The sequence below is a fragment of the Pelophylax lessonae genome, assembly GCF_965119305.1.
Source record: "Pelophylax lessonae genome assembly, chromosome: 12".
NCBI lineage: Eukaryota > Metazoa > Chordata > Amphibia > Anura > Ranidae > Pelophylax > Pelophylax lessonae.
In genome coordinates this window covers 10,434,579-10,460,119 of record NC_138779.1, presented here as the reverse complement: position 1 = coordinate 10,460,119, position 25,541 = coordinate 10,434,579, and the positions used below count along the sequence as shown (strand labels likewise).

Genomic DNA, 25,541 nt, shown 5'->3' with positions numbered 1-25,541 from the left:
TAAGGAGAAATGTCCACCAGGTGGCTTGCACCACATTAGACTTATAGCTCATAGTGTGCTTGCACATTTTACAAAGACTACTTTGTATTTGGTGAACTCTTTTATAAAATACAAAGGCTTCTGTGAGTGGACAGGAGAGGGGAGGGGCAGGCAGAGCTGATGTTGTATGAAAGAGCAAAGTCTCTCCTTTCAGAGCCCTGGAGTGTAGAGATAGCTATCCTCCCGGAGCTCCATAAACCAGTCCATTGTTAATTAAGGAGAAATGTCCACCAGGTGGCTTGCACCACATTAGACTTATAGCTCATAGTGTGCGTGCACATTTTACAAAGACTGCTTTGTATTTGGTGAACTCATTCACCAAATACAAAGGCTTCTGTGAATGGATAGCAGAGGGGAGGGGCAGGGAGAGCTGATGCTGCATGAGAGAGCAAAGTCTCTCCTTGCAGAGCCCTGGAGTGTAGTGATAGCTATCCTCCGGAGCTCCATAAAACAGCCAGATGCAAATTAAAGAGATAAGTCCACCAGGCGGCATGCACCACACTGGACTTCACTCATCGTGTGACTGCGCATTTTACAAAGTGGCCGAATTCTTGCACTTTAGCTTTAAATAACTAAAAGTTGGGTTTCCCTTGATTTTATATGATGCTTTTATTTGTGTGCCATCATTATTTGGGCCAATTCTCAGTACTAAATGTAGGGAAGATGATGTGCATTAGTTCAGTGCTCCCCAACCTCTCCAACACAAGGGACCAGCCGCTCGGAAGGGAACCCCTCCACGGATCTGGGGGTCAGTTACTGGTTATTTGTGTGGTGGTTGCAGCCTGTTGCGGGGGGTTATAAAGGGGGTTTTCTGCTTGTCAACTGGGGGGGATGCAGCTTATCACCCTGGTGGTTGCAGCCTGTCACCTCAAGGGAGTCGTGCAGCCTGGGTCTCGCCAGTGCTTTTAGATCCTGTACCCGGCCTGGCTCTCCTACCTCTTCTTCTTCTTGACCACAGTGAGGGAAGGGGAGCGGTCGCCCTCTGGTGGTTGGAGGGTGGCAGTTCAGGCTGTTCTAGCTTACTCTGCTTGCCGCCATCCCCATTGCATGGCCCAGCTCCCAGCAGGCCATGGATCGGTCAGCGGCCCGAGGGTTGGGAACCCCTGCATTAGATGACTGGGGGTGCCTCTTGTTAGCTGGCGTAGTCATTTCAGGCCCCCCCCCACACAAAGGACAAAGTGACAGACCTCCATATGGACATTAGGAACCAGAGTAAATGTTTTAGTTCAGACCCAAGTACTTAGTTTATATTGTGGGTAATCGATAATACATCAGCGCCATCTTGAATTAAGGCATTAAAAGAAATCCGTAATCAGTTTGGCGTAGCACAGCCCTATTTTTAATGTTTCCTCTGCCTGACACAGCATCTCTTCTAATCCTTTCCTGGGGATGCACGGCATAATTTAATCCTCCTCCTAGCTGCATGAAGCAATTGTAAATTGTAAACCTTTTATTGTGCAGCTGCACAAATGTAATGCTTTTTGGAGCAGTCAGAGTTCCTCTCCTTAACCCCTCCCTGTCAGCATTGATGTTTGTATTAGTCTTGCTCTGTGTGCCTACACTAAGGACATCCAGCACAGGCCAACTCCTCCCCCAGTTGCTATATCATTATGGCATAATTGCTTGCAAGCTGAATGGCATACTGGTGTCTTAAAAGCTGAACACCAAGCAAACAGCTAGCTTACAGTATCTCACAAAAGTGAGTACACCCCTCACATTTTTGTAAATATTTTATTCTATCTTTTCATGTGACAACACTGAAGAAATGACACTTTGCTACAATGTAAAGTAGTGAGTGTACAGCTTGTATAACAGTGTAAATCAAAATAGCTGCACACACAGCCATTAATGTCTAAACCACTGGCAACAAAAGTGAGTACACCCCTAAGGGACAATGTCCAAAGTGGACCCAATTAGCCATTTTCCCTCCCTGGTGTCATGTGACTCATTAGTGTTACAAGGTCTCAGATGTGAATGGGGAGCAGGTGTGGTAAATTTGGTGTTATCGCTCTCACTCTCTCATACTGGTCACTGGAAGTTCCACATGGCACCTCATGGCAAAGAACTCTCTGAGGATCTGAAAAAAAAATTGTTGCTCTACATAAAGATGGCCTAGGCTATAAGAAGATTGCCAAGACCCTGAAACTGAACTGCAGCCCGGTGGCCAAGAGCATACAGCAGTTTAGCAGGACAGGTTCCACTCAGAACAGGCCTCGCCATGGTCCACCAAAGAAGTTGAGTGCACATGCTCAGTGTCATATCCAGAGGTTGTCTTTGGAAAATAGTCGTATGAGTGCTGCCAGCATTGCTGCAGAGGTTGAAGGGGTGGGGGGTCAGCCTGTCAGTGTTCAGACCATACGCTGCACACTGCATCAAATTGGTCTGCATGGCTGTCATCCCAGAAGGAAGCCTCTTTGCTAAAAACAAGCAGACTAAGGATGTGGATTACTGAAACCATGTCCTGTGGTCTGATGAGACCAAGATAAACTTATTTGGTTCAGATGGTATCAAGCGTGTGTTGCGGCAACAAGGTGAGAAGTAAGAAGACAAGTGTGTCTTGCCTACAGACAAGCATGGTGGTGGGAGTGTCATGGTCTGGGGCTGCATGAGTGCTGCCAGCACTGGGGAGCTACAGTTCATTGAGGGAACCATGAATGCCAACATGTACTGTGACATACTGAAGCAGAGAATGATCCCCTCCCTTCAAAGACTGGGCCACAGCGCAGTATTTCAACATGATAACGACCCCAAACACACCTCAAAGATGACCACTGCCTTGCTAAAGAAGCTGAGGGTAAAGGCGATGGACTGGCCAAGCATGTCTCCAGACCTAAACCCTATTCAGCATCTGTGGGGCATCCTCAAACGGAAGGTGGAGGAGTGCAAGGTCTCTAAAATCCACCAGCTCTGTGATGTCATCATGGAGGAGTGGAAGAGGACTCCAGTGGGAACCTGTGAAGCTCTGGTGAACTCCATGCCCAAGAGGGTTAAGGCAGTGCTGGAAAATAATGGCGGCCACACAAAATATTGACACTTTGGGCCCAATTTGGACATTGTCACTTAGGGGTGTACTCACTTTTGTTGCCAGCGGTTTAGACATTAATGGCTGTGTGTTGAGTTATTTTGAGGGGACAGCAAATTTACACTGTTATACAAGCTGTACACTCACTACTTTACATTGTAGCAAAGTGTCATTTCTTCAGTGTTGTCACATGAAAAGATAAAATAAAATATTTGTTATTTGTTAAGGATTTGTATTACCAATGGTCTCCTAGAACTGATGACATTGATTGTACCCGCTCCCACTTCCACTCAGAAGCGCCGCGGACTTGCACATGCGCAGTGCGCACCTGGCTGCGAAGCTGCAAGCTGTCACAGTCAAATGTCCACACTAGTGATGCCGGCGCCGCTGAGACCAGAGGGAGAGGATCGCGACTTCGGGCGGCCGCATTGCTTGATCCTGGGACAGGTGAGTGTGTGTTTATTAAAAGTCAGTAGATACACCTTTTGTAGCTGCTGACTTTTAATAAACACAGAAAAGGCTGCAACTCCGCTTTAAGCAAAAGACCATTTTCTCTTACGTCCTCCGACAGTCGCCGCCTCTTCATATTCGTCACAATGGGGTTATTGACCTTTGCTCCGTAGGAGTAGCTAGGCAACAGAATATGTTAATATCAAAGCTTTTAGCATACCCCACCCCTAGGGGGCGGTCCCCTCAGTCAATACCCTCCTGCTTCCTGCATTCCTACCTCAGTTTCATTTGTCTAGCTCAGGAGTTAGCAGGCTTCCCTGTGCTGGGATTTCAGTCTCAGCCTCTATTCTCTTTTTTGATTTTATTTCAAGTGTTTTCTATTCTTTACTTAGGTGTTATTTTTCAGCATTAGTTTAGTTCTTCGGATGAAGATGATCATGCGGAGCTGGGTCTCGGGCTGGCCTCCCTGGGTACCCGGGGTTCAGGGCCAGTGGCTTCCCAGCCTGCCATCGAGCGTTCAGCTCAGGTTTCCCTGGCATTTGTGAACGACCCATCCCTGTTCGCTGCAGGGATGCTGCGGTGAGGTGGCTACCTCACCGGACGCTATTTGTGGTTTCGCACCGCAGTTCCACTGCGTCCTGGCTGCGACTCTCCCTGTCCCTAGTGCAGCGGTTTGATCGCCTGTGCGGGTTCCCCACGCCATCCGGATGGTAAGTGTATTCTGTGTGGGGACCTGTATGTCTTGGGTGTCAGTCTGGGACTGTGGGACCCTGCATGTCTGTGAAAAATCTTTGAGCTCCCTGTCAGTACTAGCTGCCTTTCTGTGGGCTGAAGAGGGGGGGCTCTCCTGCTCTGCTCTGTGTAACAGGCTGAGAGTTCTGTGAGACATGCTGTATGCTATGTGTGACATGCTTGTGCAGAGTTTTTGGAGCATACTGTGCGGCGACCGCTGCTGCGGTCCGCCATTTTTTTACAGCTAGCTATGGTGGCCGGTCCTGTGTGGAAAGAGCGGCATTTTTGGCGCCAAGCGCCGCCATTTTGGCAGCGATCGATTCGGCCTCATGTCAGCACTGTTTTTCTGTATCTGCCTATGGAGCCTCAGCCAGCGGCCATGTTTGTGTAGCCTTTATATAGGCTTCATAAGGGCGGTCAGTCTTGCATCACTTCCTTTTCCTCTGGGACAGCGATCGGTGCAGCAGCCTGTGTGATCTCTCCAGGTTTTACCTTTCCATATTCCTGTATTCCTTGCCTTGTATTACTATCCCTGTGGGGGTCAGTGTATTCTGTGAGTGCGGTGGGCTACGATCGCCGCGACCTTAAAGGGGCAGTACTCCTTTTTTTCCTAAGTTACTGGGGCATGGATTCTCAGGAAAGCAAGTTTCCTCCCTCCTTGGTAGGGGGCCAAGGGGCTGCTGCTTCCCCCGAGGGGGCTGATCTGGCTACTATTGTGGCTAACCTAGCTGCTCAGGTGCAGATGCTGGTGGCTGATCGATCCACAAAAAGGCCCAGAGTGTCAATTTCCTCTGATTCAGAGGGCGATGGGGATGCTATGGCTGGAGTGCCCTTCTCAGGGTCTCGTTCATCTCTAGACCTTGCGGGGTCTGAAGGGGAGGCTGAGGTGGAAGGGGTTGATAGTTCTCCCCCTGGCTCGTCTGAGGAGCTTGCACTCATGGATGAGTTGGTTGCTTCTATCAAACAAACGCTGCATTTGGAGGATGAACCGTGTCCTCCTGTTTTGATGTCCTCGTACGGGACGCAACGGAAACGCACAATGTCGCAGGTTTTTCCTTGTTCTACGGAATTTCAGCGCGCTGTTGAGGAGCAATGGCGTAACATAAAGAAGCCTTTTGCTGTGCCATGTAGGTTCAAGCTGCGTTATCCTTTTACACCAGCTACTAATGAGCGTTGGAGTGTGCCGCCTCTGGTGGATCACGCGGTTGCGATTTTGAATAAATCCACTGCGATCCCTGCTGAGGATACCCCGGTGTTCCGGGACCCTACGGACAGGAGATTGGAGTCTCTGGCCCGTCACTCTTATACGGTTGCGGGCTCTATGCTGAAGCCTATTTTTGCTTCCATTATGGCAGCCCAGGCTATTGCCGATTGGACGCAGGTGCTCAGGCGCACCCTGGTGGCTGACTCTGCTTCGCCGTCAACATTGGCTATGGTGGATCAGATTCATCAGGGTGTCATGTATTTGTGTGATGCGGACCTAGATATGGTCCCTTTGGCTGCGCGTCTGCAGAGTGTGGCGGTGTTGAACCGTCGCCTGATCTGGCTGAAATGTTGGTCTGTTGACCAATCTTCTCGCAAGACTTTGGCTAATTTGACTTACGCGGGATCTCGCCTTTTTGGCGAATCTTTGGATACTCTGATAAAGGGTATTTCTGGGGGTAAGAGTACTCTTTTGCCCCAGACTCACAAGTCTAAGTTTGTTCGCGGTAAGAAGAATACTTAGTTTAGACCCTCTCAGGGGTCCTTTCGTGCCTTTCGGTCGCACTATAAGGGTAAGCCCTTCAAGGGACAAGGCTCCCAGAAAAAGCCGTGGGCAGGTAAGCAGAAGTCCGGCCAGTCCGGGTCCGCTGCCCATAACAATACGGCCTGAAGGGGCGCCCTCATCCAGTTCTGGGGTGGGGGGGACGTTTGCTCGGTTTTCTTCAACCCTGGCTGGCCCGCGTTCGGGACAGCTGGGTTCAGGAAATCGTTCGATCTGGATACAAGATCGAGTTTCTTTCTCGGCCGGCGGGCAGATTTTTTTTCCCCTGAAATCTTCAGCTGTCTCCGGAGCGATTGCGGGATCTGCACCTGGCGGTGCGGGACCTGCGGGCTCAGGGAGTGGTGATTCCGGTGCCTCATCGGGACAGATTTCGGGGGTTCTATTCAAATCTGTTCACTGTGCCCAGAAAGGAGGGCAAGGTACGTCCGATTCTGGACTTAAAAGCTCTGAACCGCTTTGTGCGGTTTCGCAAGTTTCGCATGGCATCCCTGCGATCAGTGGTGGCTGCCCTGGTTCCGGGGGAATTCATGGCCTCCATCGACTTGAAGGATGCGTACCTTCACATCCCCATTTTCGAGGGTCACCAGCAGTACCTTCGATTCGCCGTTGCGGAGGATCACTACCAATGCGTGGCGTTACCTTTTGGTCTCGCTTCGGCTCCGCGGGTTTTCACCAAGGTGCTTGCGCCGGTTCTGGCTTTGTTGAGAGCCCAGGGCATCTCGGTCCTGGGGTATCTGGACGACATTCTGGTTCGGTCTGCGACCAGTCAGGGCCTGGTGAACGACCTGTCCATCACGATGCAGACTCTGCAGGAGTTCGGTTGGACGATAAATTTTCCAAAGTCGACGCTGTGTCCGTCGGTTCGTCTTCCTTACCTGGGAATGATCCTGGACTCTGTTCAGGCGAAGGTCTTCCTGCCGGAAGACAAGCTCCGGAAGCTTCAGGAAGAAGTCGGGTCCCTCAGGGACGTTCAGTACTCGTCCCTCCGGACGTGCATGAGGTGTCTGGGGCTGATGGTCTCGGCTTTCGAGGCGATACCCTTTGCCCAGTTTCACACGCGGGGTCTCCAAAGGGAGATTCTGGCCAGGTGGGACGGACACCGCAATCTCTGGATCTCCAGATTTCATTGAGTCATCGCGCCAGAAGGGAGCTTCTGTGGTGGCTCCAGTCCCCGGCGGTGTCGGGGGGCAAGTCCTTTCGCCCTTGCTCGTGGACAGTGATCACCACGGATGCCAGCCTGTCGGGCTGGGGTGGTGTTCTGGGCGTTCTGTCTGCCCAGGGAACTTGTTCGGAGGAGGAGTCCTCCCTTCCGATCAACATTCTGGAATTGCGAGCGATAAATCTCTGCCTTCGGCGTTGGTCGGACAGGCTGCAGGGCCGCCACCAGGAGTGCCCGAGCGGCTCGGGAAGTAGCCGACATTCTATCTTGGGCCGAGACGCATGTCCCGGCAATATCTGCTGTTCACATTCCGGGGGTGGAGAACTGGCAGGCGGATTATCTGAGCCGCCAGACCCTGGACCAGGGAGAATGGTCCCTTCACCCGGATGTTTTTCTGATATTGTGCGAGAAGTGGGGGTCCCCAGATGTGGACCTGTTCGCGTCTCGTCTAAACAACAAGGTGGAAAGGTTCGTGGCAAGGACGCGCGATCCTCGGGCAGACGCCTCAGACGCGTTTGTGGCGCCCTGGCATCAGTATCGTCTGATGTATGCCTTTCCACCGATTCAGCTACTGTCCAGGTTCCTTCGCAGGTTGACCTCGGAACCGAAAACGGTGATTCTGGTGGCACCAGACTGGCCTCGCCGGTCTTGGTACGCAGACCTCGTGAATCTGGCGGTCGACGCTCCGTGGCGTCTGCCTCTTCGAGAAGATCTCCTGTCTCAAGGGCCGATATTCCATCCTGCTTTACAGTCGCTGGCTTTTACGGCCTGGCTGTTGAAACCCAGATCCTGAAGGATAGGGGTCTCTCCCCTGAGGTCATTCACACTTTGATCAAGGCTAGAAAGTCCTCTTCGTGGAAGGTTTACTACCGTACTTGGAAGGCCTATTTTGCTTGGTGTGAGTCCAGGGGGTATTCCCCTCGCTCATACTCGGTATCAAGGGTGTTGGCTTTTCTTCAAACGGGCGTGGACCAGCGTTTGGCGTTGGCCACGATTAAGGGTCAGATTTCTGTTCTGGCCGTTCTCTTTCAACGCCCTGTGGCGTCTAATTCTTTGGTTGGCACCTTTGTTCAGGGGGTGCGGCATCTGGTCCCTCCTAGGAGGGAGCCTTTGCCTCCATGGGACTTGAATCTTGTTCTGTCCGTGTTGCAACATGCTCCCTTTGAAAAAATCAGGGAGATCTCGTTGTCCATGTTGTCCAAGAAGGTCGCCTTTTTGGTGGCAATCACCTCGGCTCGTAGGGTGTCGGAGCTGGCTGCTTTGTCCTGCAGATCTCCGTATTTGGTGGTTCACTTGGATAAGGTGGTCTTGCGACCTAACCCGTCTTTCCTTCCAAAAAGGATTTCGGAATTTCACCTGAATGAGGACATTGTCTTGCCTTTGCTTTGCGCAAAGCCTAAACATCCAAAGGAGGTGGCTTTGCATTCCTTGGATGTTGTTCGGGCGATCAAGGTTTACCTGTCATCGACTGAATCCTTTCGCAAGACGGATTCTCTATTTGTTCTTCCAGAGGGGCCTCGGAAGGGCATGGCGGTGTCGGCTTCTGCCATCGCCAAATGGATCAGACAGGTCATTGAACAGGCTTATGCTTTGAAGGGGAAAGTTCCCCCCATGCCTGTGAAGGCGCACTCTACAAGGTCTCTGAGTACGTCTTGGGCCTGTCATCATCGGGCTTCTGTAGCCCAGGTGTGTAAGGCGGCGACTTGGTCGTCCGTTCACACCTTCTCAAAATTCTACAAAGTGGATATTCAGGCATCGGCATATGCTTCCTTTGGCCGCAAGGTTCTTTGTGCGGCGGTGCCTTAGGGTTCCTGGTTTTTTTCTTGGACCCTTGGCTGTTGGGATGTTTTTTATCCCTAGGTTATTTGTTTTCCTGGGTTGTTGCTCCTGTTGAGCAAGTTTTTTCATGTTGCCCAGTTGGTTTCCTTCCTTTGGTAAGCTTCCTTTCTCTGATGTGGGTATTGTGTTGCCTTAGGCGCGGCTGCTGGTTTCCCACCCCTCATGTCTACACTGCTTTGGGACGTCCCCATTGTGACGAATATGAAGAGGCGGCGACTGTCGGAGGACGTAAGAGAAAACTGAATTTTTGTAAAATCTTACCTGTAAAATTCCTTTCTCTGAGTCCTCCGACAGTCGCTGCCCCCACCCCTCTTTTGGGGTTTGTTTATGTACTCTACTGCTATACTACTGAAACTGAGGTAGGAATGCAGGAAGCAGGAGGGTATTGACTGAGGGGACCACCCCCTAGGGGTGGGGTATGCTAAAAGCTTTGATATTAACATATTCTGTTGCCTAGCTACTCCTACGGAGCAAAGGTCAATAACCCCATTGTGACGAATATGAAGAGGCGGCGACTGTCGGAGGACTCAGAGAAAGGAGTTTTACAGGTAAGATTTTACAAAAATTCAGTTTTTTTTATCTTTTACTTTTAAAGGTAAAGAAGAGATTTGGGATTTTTTGATCTCAGATCTCTCTATAAAGAGGACCTGTCATCTGTATTTCTCTTACAGAGGATGTTTACATTCCTTGTAATAGGAATAAAAGTAATAAAAGTGAAGTGTACGCATACGTAAGTCACACCCGCATATGTAAATGGAGTTCGTAGCACACGTGAGGTAGTGTCACGAACGTTACAGCGAGCGCAATAATTGTAGCGCTAGTCCTCATCTATAACTCTAAACAAGTAACCTGTAAAGGCATTTAAAGCGTCGCCTCTGAGATTTTTAAGTAGCGTAGTTTGTCGCCATTCCACGAGCGTGCGCAATTTTAAAGCGTGACATGTTAGGTATCTATTTACTCAGTGTAACATCTTTCACAGTTTACAAAACAAAAATTGGGGTAAATATTGTGTTTTTTTTTTTTTTTTTGTAATTCATAAAAGTGTATTTTTTCCCAAAAAAATGCGTTTGCAATGCCGCTGCGCAAATGCTGTGGGACATACAAAAATTGCAACGATCGCCATTTTATTCCCTAGGCCTTTCCTAAAAAAAATTATATAAATATATATATATATATTTTTTTTTTATATAATTTATTTTTAGGAAAGGCCTAGGGAATAAAATGGCGATCGTTGCAATTTGTTGTCACACAGTATTTGCGCAGCGGTATTGCAAATGCATTTTTTTGGGAAAAAATACACTTTAATGAATTTAAAAAAAAAAAAAACACAATATTTACCCGAATTTTTGTTTTGTAAACTGTGAAAGATGATGTGTTTGGGGGATATATTTGATTTTCTATCAAAAAATACTGATTTAAACTTGTAAACAAAAAGCGCCAGATAAAGCCTGAGACTCCAAGAGATCGGTCGCACTGAGATGCAACAAAGGAATAAAAAGCCAAAAAAAAAATATAAAAAAAAAAAAAGCACAAGGTTTTAGCAAACAAAATGTCTTTCAGTTTTGAGTTTACATCGCTTTTGATGCCAATTTATTCCAGTTCTTCTTCCGTGTCGTTTCTATTTCTATCATTAAAAATATATTCTCTTCATGTTTGTTCAGTTTAAAGTCAGTTCTGATGAATAAAACAAACATCGTACCCTAAAAATTAATTTGGTGGGAGAAAAAAAAAATGAAACGATTGATTTAAACTCACAAGCTGCGTCTTGCTGGGAGGCGGAATGAGGTGAATATTGATATCTAATGATTTTGAGGAAAAAAAGGCTGCAAATCCATTATGTAATGCGGCCGTGTTTTTTATTCCTGGAATACGGTTTAATCACGTCTCTCAGGGTATCTGGGCGAGTGATCTGTGAAGCCCATTAAAATGTTTTTAATAAAACCGAGCGAACAGAAAATATACTGGGAAACCATAGCAACCAACGAGGTGTTCATTTTCATCAGGCGGACTGCACATGGTCAGAACACGATGTCTGATCCGCCGCCGAGTACAAAGGGATCAGTCTAAATGAAGTTTTAACGCTGAATGCAAGGCAGATCCAAAACATAGATACAGTTATATGTTCATTGTAAATGGAAATTTTATTTATAGTTACATTGTTCCTGCTTGAACCAATGTAATTATGAAAACTCCATACCTGTGGGATCCAACTAGAAGCTGGAAATCACTGTATTAGACACTGCCACTACAGCTCTACTGCACCACTACTACACCGCTACTACGCCACCACTAAAGCTCTCTACTACACCACCACTACACCTTTAATACACCACCACTACACTGCTACTTCACCTCTACTAAAACACCACTACACCTCTACTACAACACCACTACACCTCGACTACAACACCACTATGCCGCCACTACACCTCTAGTACAATGCCACCACTACACCTCTACTGCACAACTGCTACTACGCCCCCACTACACTACTACTACACCACTACTTCACCTCTACTACAACACCATAACACCTCTACTACGCCACCACTATATCTTTTCTACAACACCACTACACCTTTACTACAACACCACTACACTGCTACTACACCTCTACTACAACACCACTACACCTCTACTACAACACAGCTACACCTTAACTACACTGCCACTACACCTCTACTACAATGCCACTACCCCTCTACTACACCACCACTACACTGCTACTACACCTTTACTAAAATGCCACTACACCTTGACTACAACTCCACTACACCACTATGCCACCACTACACCTCTACTATGCCACCACTACACCTCTTCTACAACACTACTACACTGCCACTACACCTCTAGTAAGCCGCCACAACACCTCTACTGCGCCACCACTACACTGCTACTATGCCACCACTACACCTCTTCTACAACACCACTACACTGCCACTACACCTTCAGTACGCTGCCACTACACCTCTTCTATGCCACCACTTCACTTCTACTACTATGCCGCCACTACACCTCTACTATGCCACCACTACACCTCTACTATGCCACCACTACACCTCTACTATGCCACCACTACACCTTTACTACAACACCACTACGCCGCTACTACACCTCTACTACACAGCCACTACACATCTACTATGCCACCACTACCCCTCCACTACAACACCACTACCCCTGCACTACAACACCACTACACCTCTTCTATGCCACCACTACACCTCTACTACACCACTACTCCAGTGATCTCAACTTCTTTCCAGGTCCCAGTGAACAGGGGCTGACTTTGATTTCACACCTTGAAGGTAAGGTGGTGACCAAGGTTGTAACCACAGTGCACAAACGTCAGGTCACCAACCTGGCTCTATGGTCAGCCAGGGCTGTGTAAATCTCAGAACTGGCTGGATGGAATTGCACATTTATTAGCAGGTAAAAGGGCTCCGGTGTTTGTATTTAAACTGTATATTCAGCTGTTTGGCTGGCATTTAGCTTTAAAGGGTAACTCCACTTTCATGGGAAAAATATTATAACATATACAACTGCTACACAAGTCATATTGTATTTGAATGTTATTAAAAATTGTCTTTTTTCATTTTCTGTAAAATGCAATATGGCCGCCTGGAGGCGTTGTGTAAACCGATGGTATACAGAAGCCAGCAAGCCCCGAAATGTAATTTCCTGCTTGTGTGATTGGCTCACTGATTTTCCTAGAAGTCTGCACTAAAATTCAAGTCAGATTTTAGGCATCCCCTGCAACATAAATGTCATCTTTGGTGAGATACTCCCAAAGGGAAATCACATCTAAAAGGATGCAAACTCTGTCACTTTCCTCATTGGAGCCCTGCAAGTGCAGCAGCTGATTGAATTATAATGTCACGCCCATTCACATTCACTGTGCACATGTACACAGAGAAAAAAACAACTATTTCTTCAGAATAACAAAAGGTAGGAACCTGCTACAAAGTTTGTTATAATCCCTTCAATGTACAGAGATCAGGGATTTTCAACAGGGGTGCTGCAAAGAGTCCTCAGGGGTGCATCGGCCGCATCCCGGTCTGAGCGCTTCTATGTTGTTAATTCCGGTGCACTGGGACTCTGCGAGGATAGAGAGAGAACAGACCGCACTGCTCTCTCCTCTTCCTACTTCCTGCACCTAGGTGAACAGCTATGTGAAACTATTGCCGGAAAAGCAGAAAGCTGTGCGGTCGCCTGCCCACGTCCTACCAAGCGATGACTACCTTGGTTGTTAGGGACATGTGCGGCAGCACTACATCTTTCTGCTGTACTTAGAGTTAAGTCAATAAGTTTCAGTATTAATTACAGTTATAGGAAGCAGAGGGGTAATATAAGGACGCTGAATTTCAAAAGAGCCAACTTCCCAAAACTGCGCTCGCTGCTAGAAAATATCAAATGGGATAGAACCCTGGGAACAAAGAACACGGAGGAAAAATGGGAGTGCTTCAAGAGCATACTTAACAAGGGGGTTGGCCAGTGCATTCCACAGGGAAATAAATTTAAAAGAGCAAAACTAAACCCTTGGTGGCTAAACTCCAACATAAAAATGTATATTAGTGCTAAAGGAAAGGCTTTTAAAAAATACAAGACTGAGGGGTCATTGGCAGCATTTAAGCATTACAAAGAGTGTAATAAGAAATGTAAAGATGAAATCAGGGCAGCTAAAATAGAACACGAGAGACATATAGCGGAGGAGAGTAAAAAGAACCCCAAGAAGTTCTTTAAGTATATAAACAGTAAGAAAGCGAGGCCAGAACACATTGGCCCCATAAAAGATGACAAAGGAAATATGGCCACTGAGGACAGGGAAAAGGCGGAAGTGTTAAATAATTTCTTCTCTTCAGTCTTCACAAAAGAATCGGGGGGCTACACGAACCCAGCTTGTATGGCCAAATTAAACAACACACCTCAGGAAATACCGCCATGGCTAACTGAAGATAGACTTAGAGCTAAACTAGAGAAACTTAACATAAATAAATCACCGGGACCGGATGGCTTGCACCCGAGGGTTCTTAAAGAGCTCAGCCAGGGGATTGCTAGACCATTATTCTTGATCTTTAAGGATAGTTTACAGACGGGTATGGTGCCAGCCGATTGGAAAAAGGCCAACGTAGTACCAATATTTAAAAAGGGGCCGAGGTTTATCCCGGGTAACTATAGACCTGTCAGCCTAACATCTGTAGTCTGCAAGATTTTGGAGGGGATGTTAAGGGACCACATACAAGACTTTAGTAATGAAAACTGTATTATTAGTAGTAATCAGCATGGATTCATGAAAAATCGTTCTTGCCAAACCAATCTATTAACCTTCTACGATGAAGTGAGCTGCCACCTAGATAAGGGAAAGCCTGTGGATGTGGTGTATCTGGACTTTGCAAAGGCCTTTGACACCGTTCCCCACAAACGCTTACTGTACAAACTAAGGAAGGTAGGTATGGACCATAAGGCGAGTACCTGGATAGAGAACTGCCTCCAGGGGAGAGTCCAGAGGGTGATGATTAACGGGGAGTACTCGGACTGGGCGGGTGTGGAAAGTGGGGTCCCACAGGGTTCGGTCCTGGGACCAATCCTGTTTAATTTATTCATAAATGATCTAGAGGAGGGGATATCGAGTACAATCTCAGTATTTGCGGATGATACTAAACTAAGCATGCCAATATCTTCTATGCAGGATGTGGAAACCTTGCAAGCGGACCTGAACAAAATAACGGGGTGGGCAACTACATGGCAGATGAGGTTTAATGTTGAAAAATGTAAAGTAATGCACTTGGGGGCCAGAAACCAGAAAGCAAGCTACTCAATTGGGGGGGAACCTCTGGGGGAGTCTAGGATGGAAAAAGACCTGGGGGTACTGGTAGACAACAGGCTTGGCAGTGGCATGCAATGCCAAGCAGCTGCAAGCAAAGTCAACAGAATACTGGGATGTATAAAAAAGGGGATTCACTCCAGAAATAAAGAGATTATTCTCCCACTCTACAAGACTCTGGTCTGGCCACATCTGGAGTATGCTGTCCAGTTCTGGGCACCGGTCCTCAGGAAGGATGTGCTGGAATTGGAAAGAGTCCAGAAAAGGGCAACAAAAATAATTAGGGGAATGGAGGACATCAGCTATGAGGAAAGACTACAAGAACTGAACTTATTCTCTCTGGAGAAGAGACGATTGAGGGGGGATATGATATCAATGTACAAATACTGTACTGGCGACCCTAGCATAAGGAACAAACTATTCAGAGAAAGGAGATACGATAAGACACGTGGCCACTCACTAAAACTAGAGGAAGGGCGGTTTAACCTTAAAATGCGTAAGGGGTTCTTCACTGTAAGAGCGGTAAGGATGTGGAACTCTCTTCCACAAGCAGTCGTATCAGCAGGGAGCATTGATAGTTTCAAAAAATGATTAGATGGGCACCTTAGAGATCACAACATACAGGGGTATACAATGTACGGTTAAAAGCAAACACACACACACATCATAGGTTGAACTGGATGGACTGATGTCTTTTTTCAACCTCACTAACTATGTAACTATGTAAGGGTTAGGGTAAATGTTAGAGTTAAAGATGGAGATAGGGTTAGGGTTGGAGAGAGAGCTAGAATAAGGGTTAGGGTTGGAGATAGAGATAGGGTTAGAGTTAGAATTAAGGTTAGGATTAGAGATAGAGTTAGGTTTAGGGTTAGAGATGGGGTTAGAATTGGGGTTAGGGTTGGAGATAGAGAAAGGGTTAATTAGGGTTAGAGATAGGGTTAGGGTTGGAGACAGATTTCGGGTTAGGGTTGGAAATAGAGAAAGGGTTAGAATTAGGGTTAGAGATAGGGTTAGGGCTGGAGAAAGATTTAGGGTTAATGTTGGAGATAGAGAAAGGGTAAGAATTATGATTAGAATTAGGGTTAAAGATATGGTTAGGGTTGGAGAAAGATTTAGGGTTAGGGTTGGAGATAGAGAAATGGTTAGAATTAGGGTTAGGGTTGGAGATAAAGGGTTAATTAGGGTTAGAGATCGGGTTAGGGTTTGAGAAAGATTTAGGGTTTGGGTTGGAGATAGAGAAAGGGTTAGAATTAGGGTTAGGGTTGGAGATAGAGAAAGGGTTAGAATTAGGGTTAGGGTTGGAGATAGAGAAAGGGTTAATTAGGGTTAGAGATAGGGTTAGGGTTGGAGAAAGATTTAGGGTTAGGGTTGGAGATAGAGAAAGGGTTAGAATTAGGATTAGAATTAGGGTTAGAGATAGGGTTAGGGCTGGAGAAAGATTTAGGGTTAATGTTGGAGATAGAGAAAGGGTTAGAATTAGGGTTAGGGTTGGAAATAGAGAAAGGGTTAATTAGGGTTAGAGATAGGGTTAGGGTTGGAGAAAGATTTAGGGTTAGTGTTGGAGATAGAGAAAGGGTAAGAATTAGGGTTAGGGTTGGAGATAAAGGGTTAATTAGGGTTAGAGATCGGGTTAGGGTTTGAGAAAGATTTAGGGTTTGGGTTGGAGATAGAGAAAGGGTTAGAATTAGGGTTAGGGTTGGAGATAGAGAAAGGGTTAATTAGGGTTAGAGATAGGGTTAGGGTTGGAGAAAGATTTAGGGTTAGGGTTGGAGCTAGAGAAAGGATTAGGATTAGAATTGGGGTAAGAGATAGGGTTAGGGTTGGAGCAAGATTTAGATTTAGGGTTAGGGTTGGAGATAGAGAAAGGGTTAGGATTCGAATTGGGGTTAGAAATAGGGTTAGGGTTGGAGAAAGATTTAGGGTTAGGGTTGGAGATAGAGAAAGGGTTAGGATTAGGATTAGAATTTGGGGTAAGAGATAGGGTTAGAGTTAGAGAAAGATTTAGAATTAGGGTTATGGTAGGAGATAGAGAAAGGGTTAGGATTAGGATTAGAATTGGGGTAAGAGATAGGGTTAGAGTTGGAGAAAGATTTAGATTTAGGGTTAGGGTTGGAGATAGAGAAAGAGTTAGAATTAGGGTTAGGGATGGAGAGAGAGTTAGAATTAGGGTTGGAAATAGAGATAGGGTTAGAGTAAGAATTAGGGTTAGAGATAATTAGGGTTAGACATAGAATTTGCATTGGAGATAGAGATAGGGTTAGAGATAGAATTAGGGTAAGGGATGAAGATAGGGTTAGAATGAGTGTTAGGGTTAGAATTAGTGTTAGGGTTGGAGATAGGGTTAGAGTTAGAAAAATGGTTAGGGTTGGAGTTAGGGTTAGAGATATGGTTAGTTAAAATTAGGATTAGGGATGATGATAGGGTTAGAGTTAGAGATAGAATTAGGCATAGGGTTAGAGTTAGGGTTCAGGGTTGGAGATCGGGTTAGAGTTAGGATTGATGTTAGGGTTAGAATAAGTGTTAGGGTTGGAGATAGGGTTAGAGTTAGAAAAGGGTTAGGGTTGGAGATAGGGTTAGAGATATGGTTAGAGATAGGGTTAGAGATATGGTTAGAGATAGGGTTAGAGATAGGGTTAGAGTTAGAATTAGGGTTAGGGATAGAGAGAGATAGAGAATTAGTGTTAGGGTTGGAGATAGGGTTAGAGTTAGAATTAGGATTAGGGATGACGATAGGGTTAGATTTAGGGATAGGGTTAGAATTAGGGTTCAGGGCGTGTCCTGGACGTGAGGCCGTGCGGACGTATCTCCACAGAGCTCCGAGGCCTACATTGTATCCACGCGGATATCTCTGCAATCCTGGCCCCCACGGCCATAATATTACCTTTGCTGGATTGCCCGCTTCCCCGCAAACATTTTGAGGCCTCTCTTGCGGGGATGCGAGCGGGCTGACCGCACGGTCGTTTGCGGCCTACCTCCGTGATTGAAGCCGCGGCCTCGAGTACCGCACGGCGGCCGCCTCCGGAGGTGTAATCGGGACGCTGCAATCCCTGTAAGGTAGGACACGGCTCAAGGGGGGCATTCCGCCTGCCATCCCACCACCACAACCATCAGGCTCCTCTCCCCTGGGATCCCATACTCTGAGCTCCAGCGCTCTCATCCTAGGCCCCGGTCGCCATCTTGGATCGGGCCCAGCGCTGCCCTGTATTACATCCCTCCTGCTATATCCACCGTGGGGAGATTTGGAGCCACCAGCACACTGCCTATACCACACAGGTGGGGCACGCATCAATTAATCCTGGGACTTGAGCCGCCTGCAGCCCACCTAATCTCCCCCTGGGATTGCCATCCATAACTGGCAGGCTCATCACAACCTGTACAAGAAGAGGTAACAGTTGGGTTTATACCATCATTACCTACTGCTGTAGTGAGCTCTCACCATCTCCCTGAAAGTACTGTCTGCCTCACTGTCATCTGAGCGGTACGGCCTGCAGGCTATTGCACCCTATTTGCCTCACTGTCATATGAGCTGGACTGCCTGCAGACTATTACACCTTGTCTGCCTCACTGTCATATGTGCGGGACTGCCTGCAGAATATTACATCCTGTCTGCCTCACTGTCATTCGGGAGATAGTGCCTGCAGAGTATTGCACCTTGTCTGCCTCACTGTCATCTGTGAAATACTACCTGCAGATTATTGCACCCTGTTTGCATCACTCGTTTCAATACCCTGGGCATACGCAGATATATGTCTTTCACTGTATTGAATATATATGCATCAATTATTGCAGTAATGCTCGGCGCTGATATGAGCGAGTGCTAAGTGCGCAGGTTTTTCGGAGGGGAGAGAGATCGGCTGGATCCCCGGGGCCAATTTAGCTTATACTTGCTCACAATTTTCAACACCCCCGGGGGAACACCTGGTGCATGCCGTCAGCCAAGAAAAAGAATCGGGGGGGCACGCCAAAGCACTCCCTGACGACCTATCTGCTCCGCACAAAGGAAATCACCAAGATGTCTCAGGATGGCGCCCAAGGCCCTCCATCGCCTCAGGCAGTTCCTGCTCAACCACCTTCACAACCCAGCCCTCAACAAGTTCCCCGTGAGAACTCATGTATGGTCACAAAGGCGGATTTAGATGCAGGTTTTGCTGCTATGTATGAAAAATTAGCAGACAAATTTCAAACTGAAATTCACAAGGCCACTAATACGCTAACCCAGGAGATAGCCGCTTTGGGAGGCCGCACAGATTTACTGGAGACCAAGCACGACGAACTTTCTATCGCCCATAATGACCTTAGAAAGGACTTTGAGCTGCTTTCTGATAACTATAGCTTGTTACAATCACAAGTGGAGGACTTGGACAATAGAAATCGCAGGAATAACCTGCGCCTCAGAGGCATTCCTGAAACAGTTACAGATCTGATCCCCGCAGTTTCCAAGCTCTTCAAAGACCTGCTGCCTGACAAACAGGAATCGGATTTCACCTGTGACAGGATTCACAGGGCCCTGCGCCCCAAACCTCCTCCTGATAAGCCTCCAAGAGACATTATTTTATGCCTCAAAGACTTCCTAATCAAGGAGGATATTTTGCGAGCTTCCAGGAACACTCCCAACATCTTATTGGAGGGCACTCGCATACAGATCTATCCCGATATTTCCCAGGCCACACTTGAAAGGCGGCGCAAGATGAAAGAGGTCACCTCTGTGTTACAAGCAGCCCGTATCCGATACAGATGGGGTTTTCCCTTCAAGCTGACAGTCCCTCACAATGGCACAGTTTACGTGGTGTATAACCTGGCGGAAGGAAAAGAACTTCTAGTCAAACTGGGCCTACTGGAAGCTGCTCCTGAGGTTCGCCCTCAGAACACCCCTAGGCCGTCGCCATCTTGGTCCACCCCAGCAACCAGAAGAGATCAGCGAAGATGGCGGAATCCTTTTAGAGACGGCGGTTTCTGAGGATGTCCACTATAGAGCTAGGCATTCCTGGTGATACACTAAATCTCACTTGAGTGTCTCCTTGGATTTCTTGAACGCTGGTGTGCCCTTGCCCTAGTGTGGTCGCTCCCCACCATGGGGCGGCTGTGCTGGGGTGACTGTGCCCACTAGTGTGTCTGCAAAGACAATCTGATGGTTTAAACGCTCTTGATATAATTACTTGAATTTGCTTGTTTACCTTTCTCTCTCCTCTCCCGTGTGTCAGTCCCCTATGTACCGTTTTGCGGATGCCCGTGCGCCCGAGGCGGGGATGGTCCCCCGGGTCTCTCCGCGCCTTCGGTGCCCGGATTTCCGCACGCGGTTTTTGGACGGTTTTGTCCAATCGGTAATGTTTTTTTGGATGGGTTTTATTTTTCTGCCCATCTCCAAGAAATTTTCTCAGGTTCAAAATTTTTGTATGATCTTCTTTTATTTGATCAGTTGTTGTTTCAAAAAATGTTCGTTTGTTAACAGAAAGTCATTTTCTCAGGTCTTTATATACAACATGCAAGTATTTTGGTTGTTCTATACTTTTCTAGCCCCTAATTGGGAGCGAGGTTCACACTATACCGAGTCAGAGATTCAACCCCCAATCAGACTGGGGCCCACTCCTTGGGTTCCCCAGAGGTTTTACCTGTTTGGTTATTTACACTCGGATCTGGTCATTTTTCCCTTTTCTCAAAAGTTTACCCTACAGGAATTTCAGTATGAATGTAGTCCTTCTAATATAAATTATGGGGATTAAAATTTTGTCACACAACGTTCAAGGGTTCAATTCCCCCAATAAAAGAAATAAGGCCTTCAAACATTATAAAAGGTTAGGAGCGGACATAATTTTATTACAGGAGACGCACTTTGCTACTGACAGACACCCTAAATTTTTCGATAAATCTTTCAAGCAGTTTAAATGTTCATCTTTCCATAATAAAACTAGAGGAGTTGCCATCTTTATACGTAATAGTATAATTTTTGATATATCATCCACGTACTGTGACCCAGAGAGCAGATTCTTGATTATTAAGGGGAGTATTGCAGGCAAGGCTATTACCTTAGCTTCTGTGTATGCACCTAATGACACGCATGCCACATTTTTTAGACAATTTTTTGAAGTTCTTGACAGGTTTGAATCCCCACACATGGTGGTTGGAGGGGACTTCAATCTAGCTGCCCATCCTTCATTGGACAGAAGTAATATTACGGCCTCATCCAAGGCTTTCCCTAAAAGCCTGAAACGTGCATTAAATGATAAGCAATTGATAGACACCTGGCGAGCCCACAATGTTGGTACAAAGGGTTACACTTTTTATTCTCATCCACACGATAGCTCGGCCAGGCTTGATTATATTTTTTGTACCCCGGTTTGGCTGGCTAATTCCTCAGCTGCAGGTATACATGTCTGCCCTTGGTCCGACCACCAGATTGTGCTCTTCGAATCGGGGGGAGTGGGTCTGGGTGGCACGACATTTAACTGGAGACTGAATGACTCCTTACTGAATGATCCGGCGTTGGTTGCCCAGATCTCCTCTTCACTGATAGATTATTTCCAGATTAATGAGGATGGGATTTCACCCACTCCTGTGGTGTGGACGGCTCATAAGGCAGTCATCAGGGGAAATCTGATTGCCCTGGCCTCGGCCAGGAACAAAGCTAGATTGTCAGACATTAAATCCCTCACGAAAGAATTAGATCAACTATACTATAAACATAATCTCTCCCCCTCCTCTACACTTATGGATCAGATCCATATTAAAAGAAAAGCTTTGGATGACATCCTTTCTAGTGATACTGAAAAGGCCCTTAGGTGGTCCAAAGCCAAATTTACACTCCACAGCAACTCCACATCCACTATGTTTGCAAAGAAACTAACTCAAACAACAAGACCTACTCATGTATACAAGCTCAGAGGGCCAGACGGGAGGATGGTTTCGCACCCCAAGGAAGTCTTGGAAATCTTTACAAACTTTTACAAAAACCTCCTCTCGGTGCCCTCTACGCTACCTGTAAATGAGTTTCACCCCTGGATAGATAACCTTTTTGTCCCGTCTCTGTCAAGTACACAAAAGGATACTTTAGAGGCACCTTGTACAGTAGACGAGGTCCTAGATATGATTAAAGCTCTCAAAACCTCCACCGCCCCCGGCCCAGATGGCTTTTCCTCTTCCTATTATAAAACCTTTGCCACAATTCTTGCCCCCAGACTTGCTAAATTATTCAACCATGTTCTTCAGGGAGGAAACTTTCCAGCAGAAATGCTCCTGGCTAACATGTCCCTCATCCCGAAACCGGATAAAGATCATTCCTTTCCTCAAAATTATAGGCCCATCTCGGTCATGAATAATGACCTTAAACTATTCGGCAGACTGCTAGCTAACCGACTATCCAATGTAATTCATAAATTGATCCACCCTGACCAGACCGGGTTTATTCCAGGTAGACAGCTTTCAGATAATATTAGGCTAGTCGCTAATATTATTAATGACGCCAATCTTAGTAAATCCCCTTCATGCCTTGTGAGTCTTGATATTCATAAGGCTTTTGATAGCGTCAGCTGGCCTTATCTAGAACACCTTCTTCCTAAGTATGGACTAGGAGAAGGGTTCATTCATGGATTTAAAGCTCTATATCAGTCCCCTCAAACAAGAGTTCGCCTTCCCGGGTGTAACTCTGAATTTTTCACTATACATAGAGGTACGAGACAGGGTTGCCCACTTTCCCCCCTCCTGTTCGCTCTAGCAATTGAACCCTTGGCTACAGCCATTAGAAAGAATGGCCTTATTACTGGGCATTACAAGGGGGATAATGAATACAAATTAAGTATGTATGCCGATGATGTTTTATTATTTTTATCCAAACCTCACATTTCACTCCCTCACTTGCTGATCGAACTAGAGAGATTTCGATCCATGTCGGGCTTAGGGGTAAACCTCTCCAAATGCTCTATTATGCCGATTAATCTGCCTAATTGGATGCAAACCTCCATCAGAGAGAGTTTCTCTTTCACCTGGTGTTTGAGATCTTTTCGCTACTTAGGGGTCCAGATTACTCCCCATTATGAGTCAATATTTATATCCAACTTCCCTCCAGTATTTAAAAAATTAAGTTTGCTATTGAAGACGTGGTCTTCATACCACATCTCGTTTCTGGGCAGAGTTACAGCCATAAAGATGATTATCTTACCTAAGGTCTTGTTCTTCTTTAGGGCCCTCCCCGTTAATGTCCCTAAATCTCATATTAGCTCTTTTCAGCGGGAGATTTCTAAATTCATATGGAACGGTAGGAGATCCAGATATAACAGTCATATACTTTATGCCCCCCAATCCCAGGGTGGCCTGGGCATTCCAGATTTATGGTCCTATTATCTCTCCGCCAAACTCATTCAAATGGCTCAATGGAATGCAGACCCCGAGAGCATTCCCTGGCTTTCGTTCGAACAGGCCGCAGTTTTTCCGAACTTTCTCTCGGCGGGTCTCTGGAATGGTGCACAGCCGTCTAGTTATAACGCAATTGCGAACAAAATTGTTGTTCATTTATACAGGCTGTGGCAGAAATTTAAAACCCCCTTGGGTCTGTTGTCGCGAGTCTCTCCGCTAACATCCTTTTTGGGACACTTTGACTCAGGTTTACTCCCTCTAAGCAGAGAGGACTTATCCCCTTGGATAACCAGAGGCCTGGTGAACCTCAAAAAGCTCTCCATAGGCAATATTTTCTGTACATTTGAACAACTGGTAGATTTATACGGTCTTCCCAGCTCTGAAAGGGACCACTATACTCTAGTGAGGGCATTTTTTCAATCACAGGACCTCCTCACACTAAACCCTCCATTTACCATTTTCGAAAACATTTGCTCCACCTCACCTAGAGATCGAGGGCTTATATCTAGCCTTTATTCTCATATTGTTACTAGTACCCTCCCAGATAAACATAAGTATATGACTGGATGGGAACAAGACCTAGGCTGTAGTTTCTCCATTCCGGAGTGGCAACACATGATTTCAAACATGCGTAAATGTTCACGCTCTAGTGCATGCAGGGAGACACCCCTAAAAGTAGTTACAAGATGGTATTTGACTCCCTCCTTGATTCACTCCTTCTACGATTCAGTCTCTCCCCTCTGTTTCAGGGGCTGTCCAGAAGAAGGTAATTTACTTCATATTTTTTGGAGCTGCAAATGTTTGCGACCCATATGGGATCAGGCACAGAGACTGGTGACCAGATTGGCTGGGTCAGAGGTTTCTCTCTCCCCTAAGATATGCTTGCTCTTTGTAAAAGTCCCTGGTGTCCCGAAATCTACATCTAATCTGATTCATACTTTGGTGTGTTCCATTCAATGGATGATAGCTTGTAATTGGAAATCAGATACTCTAGTATGGTCTCAGGTGCTCTCCAGGATGGAATGCATCAAACTAACAGAAAAAATCTTTCATTCCCTTCATAGCACCATGATGACATTCCATGCTAAATGGGACTCTTGGGACAATTGTGTTGGACCAGTTAGTACTTCTTAACCTATATGGTATGTCTAACTAGACAGTTCTGACCCCTCAGGTGTATTTGACTACTTTATATTCTGCTATATTATGACCAACGTTTATTGCACACTTGCTATGTTTTCAGAGTATTTTTCTATGCAATATATTTTTATATATAGATTCGATGTTACATTGTTGACCTGTGTAAAAGTTAAATTGTTTTCTTGTATTGACTTTCTAATAAAATCTTTTGTAAACAAAAAAAAAAAAAGAATTAGGGTTCAGGGTTGGAAATAGGGTTAGAATTAGGGTTAATGGTAATTGTTAGGGTTTGACAGATAAACCTAACAATTACCCCTAACTCTAATGATTATCCTAACCCTGACCCTTAACCCTAACCCTAACATGTGACTTTGGACACTAAGGTTCCTGAAATACTTTGATGTTACTTTACAGCACTCAAGTAGCATTAAACTCGCACTGTATGACAGAAATGTAAAACTTTCCTTTTAGCCAAAAAAGTGTGTTCAAAAATGCGAAACACGCCGAAAAAATGCATCAACCCCAACCTGCATTGATGTGAACCTGGTCTTTAACCACTAGAAGGGGCTTTTTTACCACGTGTCTTCCACAGTGCATTTATAAACAACATGGTAGACAAGTAGGTAAATCACGCTCATGGCTGTAGTTGTGGGCTCCTGGTACGAGGTGAAGTGCTTTCTGATAAAAGTGATCTGGGCAGCTCTAGGGCTCCAGTTACTTTTATGGGGCTCTCAAAGTGCTAAAACCCTCCTCTTCCAGGCACCTGCCACCACCCCATATAAAAAGCACAGCATAGGGCAAACACGTGTATGTAAACGTCAATGGTGACACACCTGATGTATCATCGCAAACGTCGGAGTGAGAGCCAAAATTCTAGGGCCATAATTCAAGGTTACTTCTAAACTGATATCCTGTAAAGGCAATTAATTTGTCACTTGTTGATAATTTTGTGTATCTTACTTTTTTGTGATTCCATGGGTGTGCACAATTTTAAAGCTTGACATGTTTGGTTTCTATTTACTTGGCTCAACCCAATTTTTTTTTTTTTTTAATTTGACCAAAAAAGAATCAAATATATTATTGTGTTTGTTTGTACTAAAATTTATTGTAGTGGATTTTCCCCTGAAAGTATGCATTTGATAAATAACTTTGCAAATACATGTGACGTAAAAACTAAAAGTGCAACTACCAGCATTTTATTCTCCAGGGTCTCTGCTTTCAG

At 46.1% G+C, this 25,541-nt stretch overlaps 1 protein-coding gene across 9 annotated transcripts in view; it reads left to right on the top strand.

Moving 5' to 3' along the window:
- Window positions 1–25,541, top strand: part of CHD5 (chromodomain helicase DNA binding protein 5) — a 409,378-nt gene that overhangs the window by 179,504 nt on the left and 204,333 nt on the right. The window lies entirely within an intron of this gene.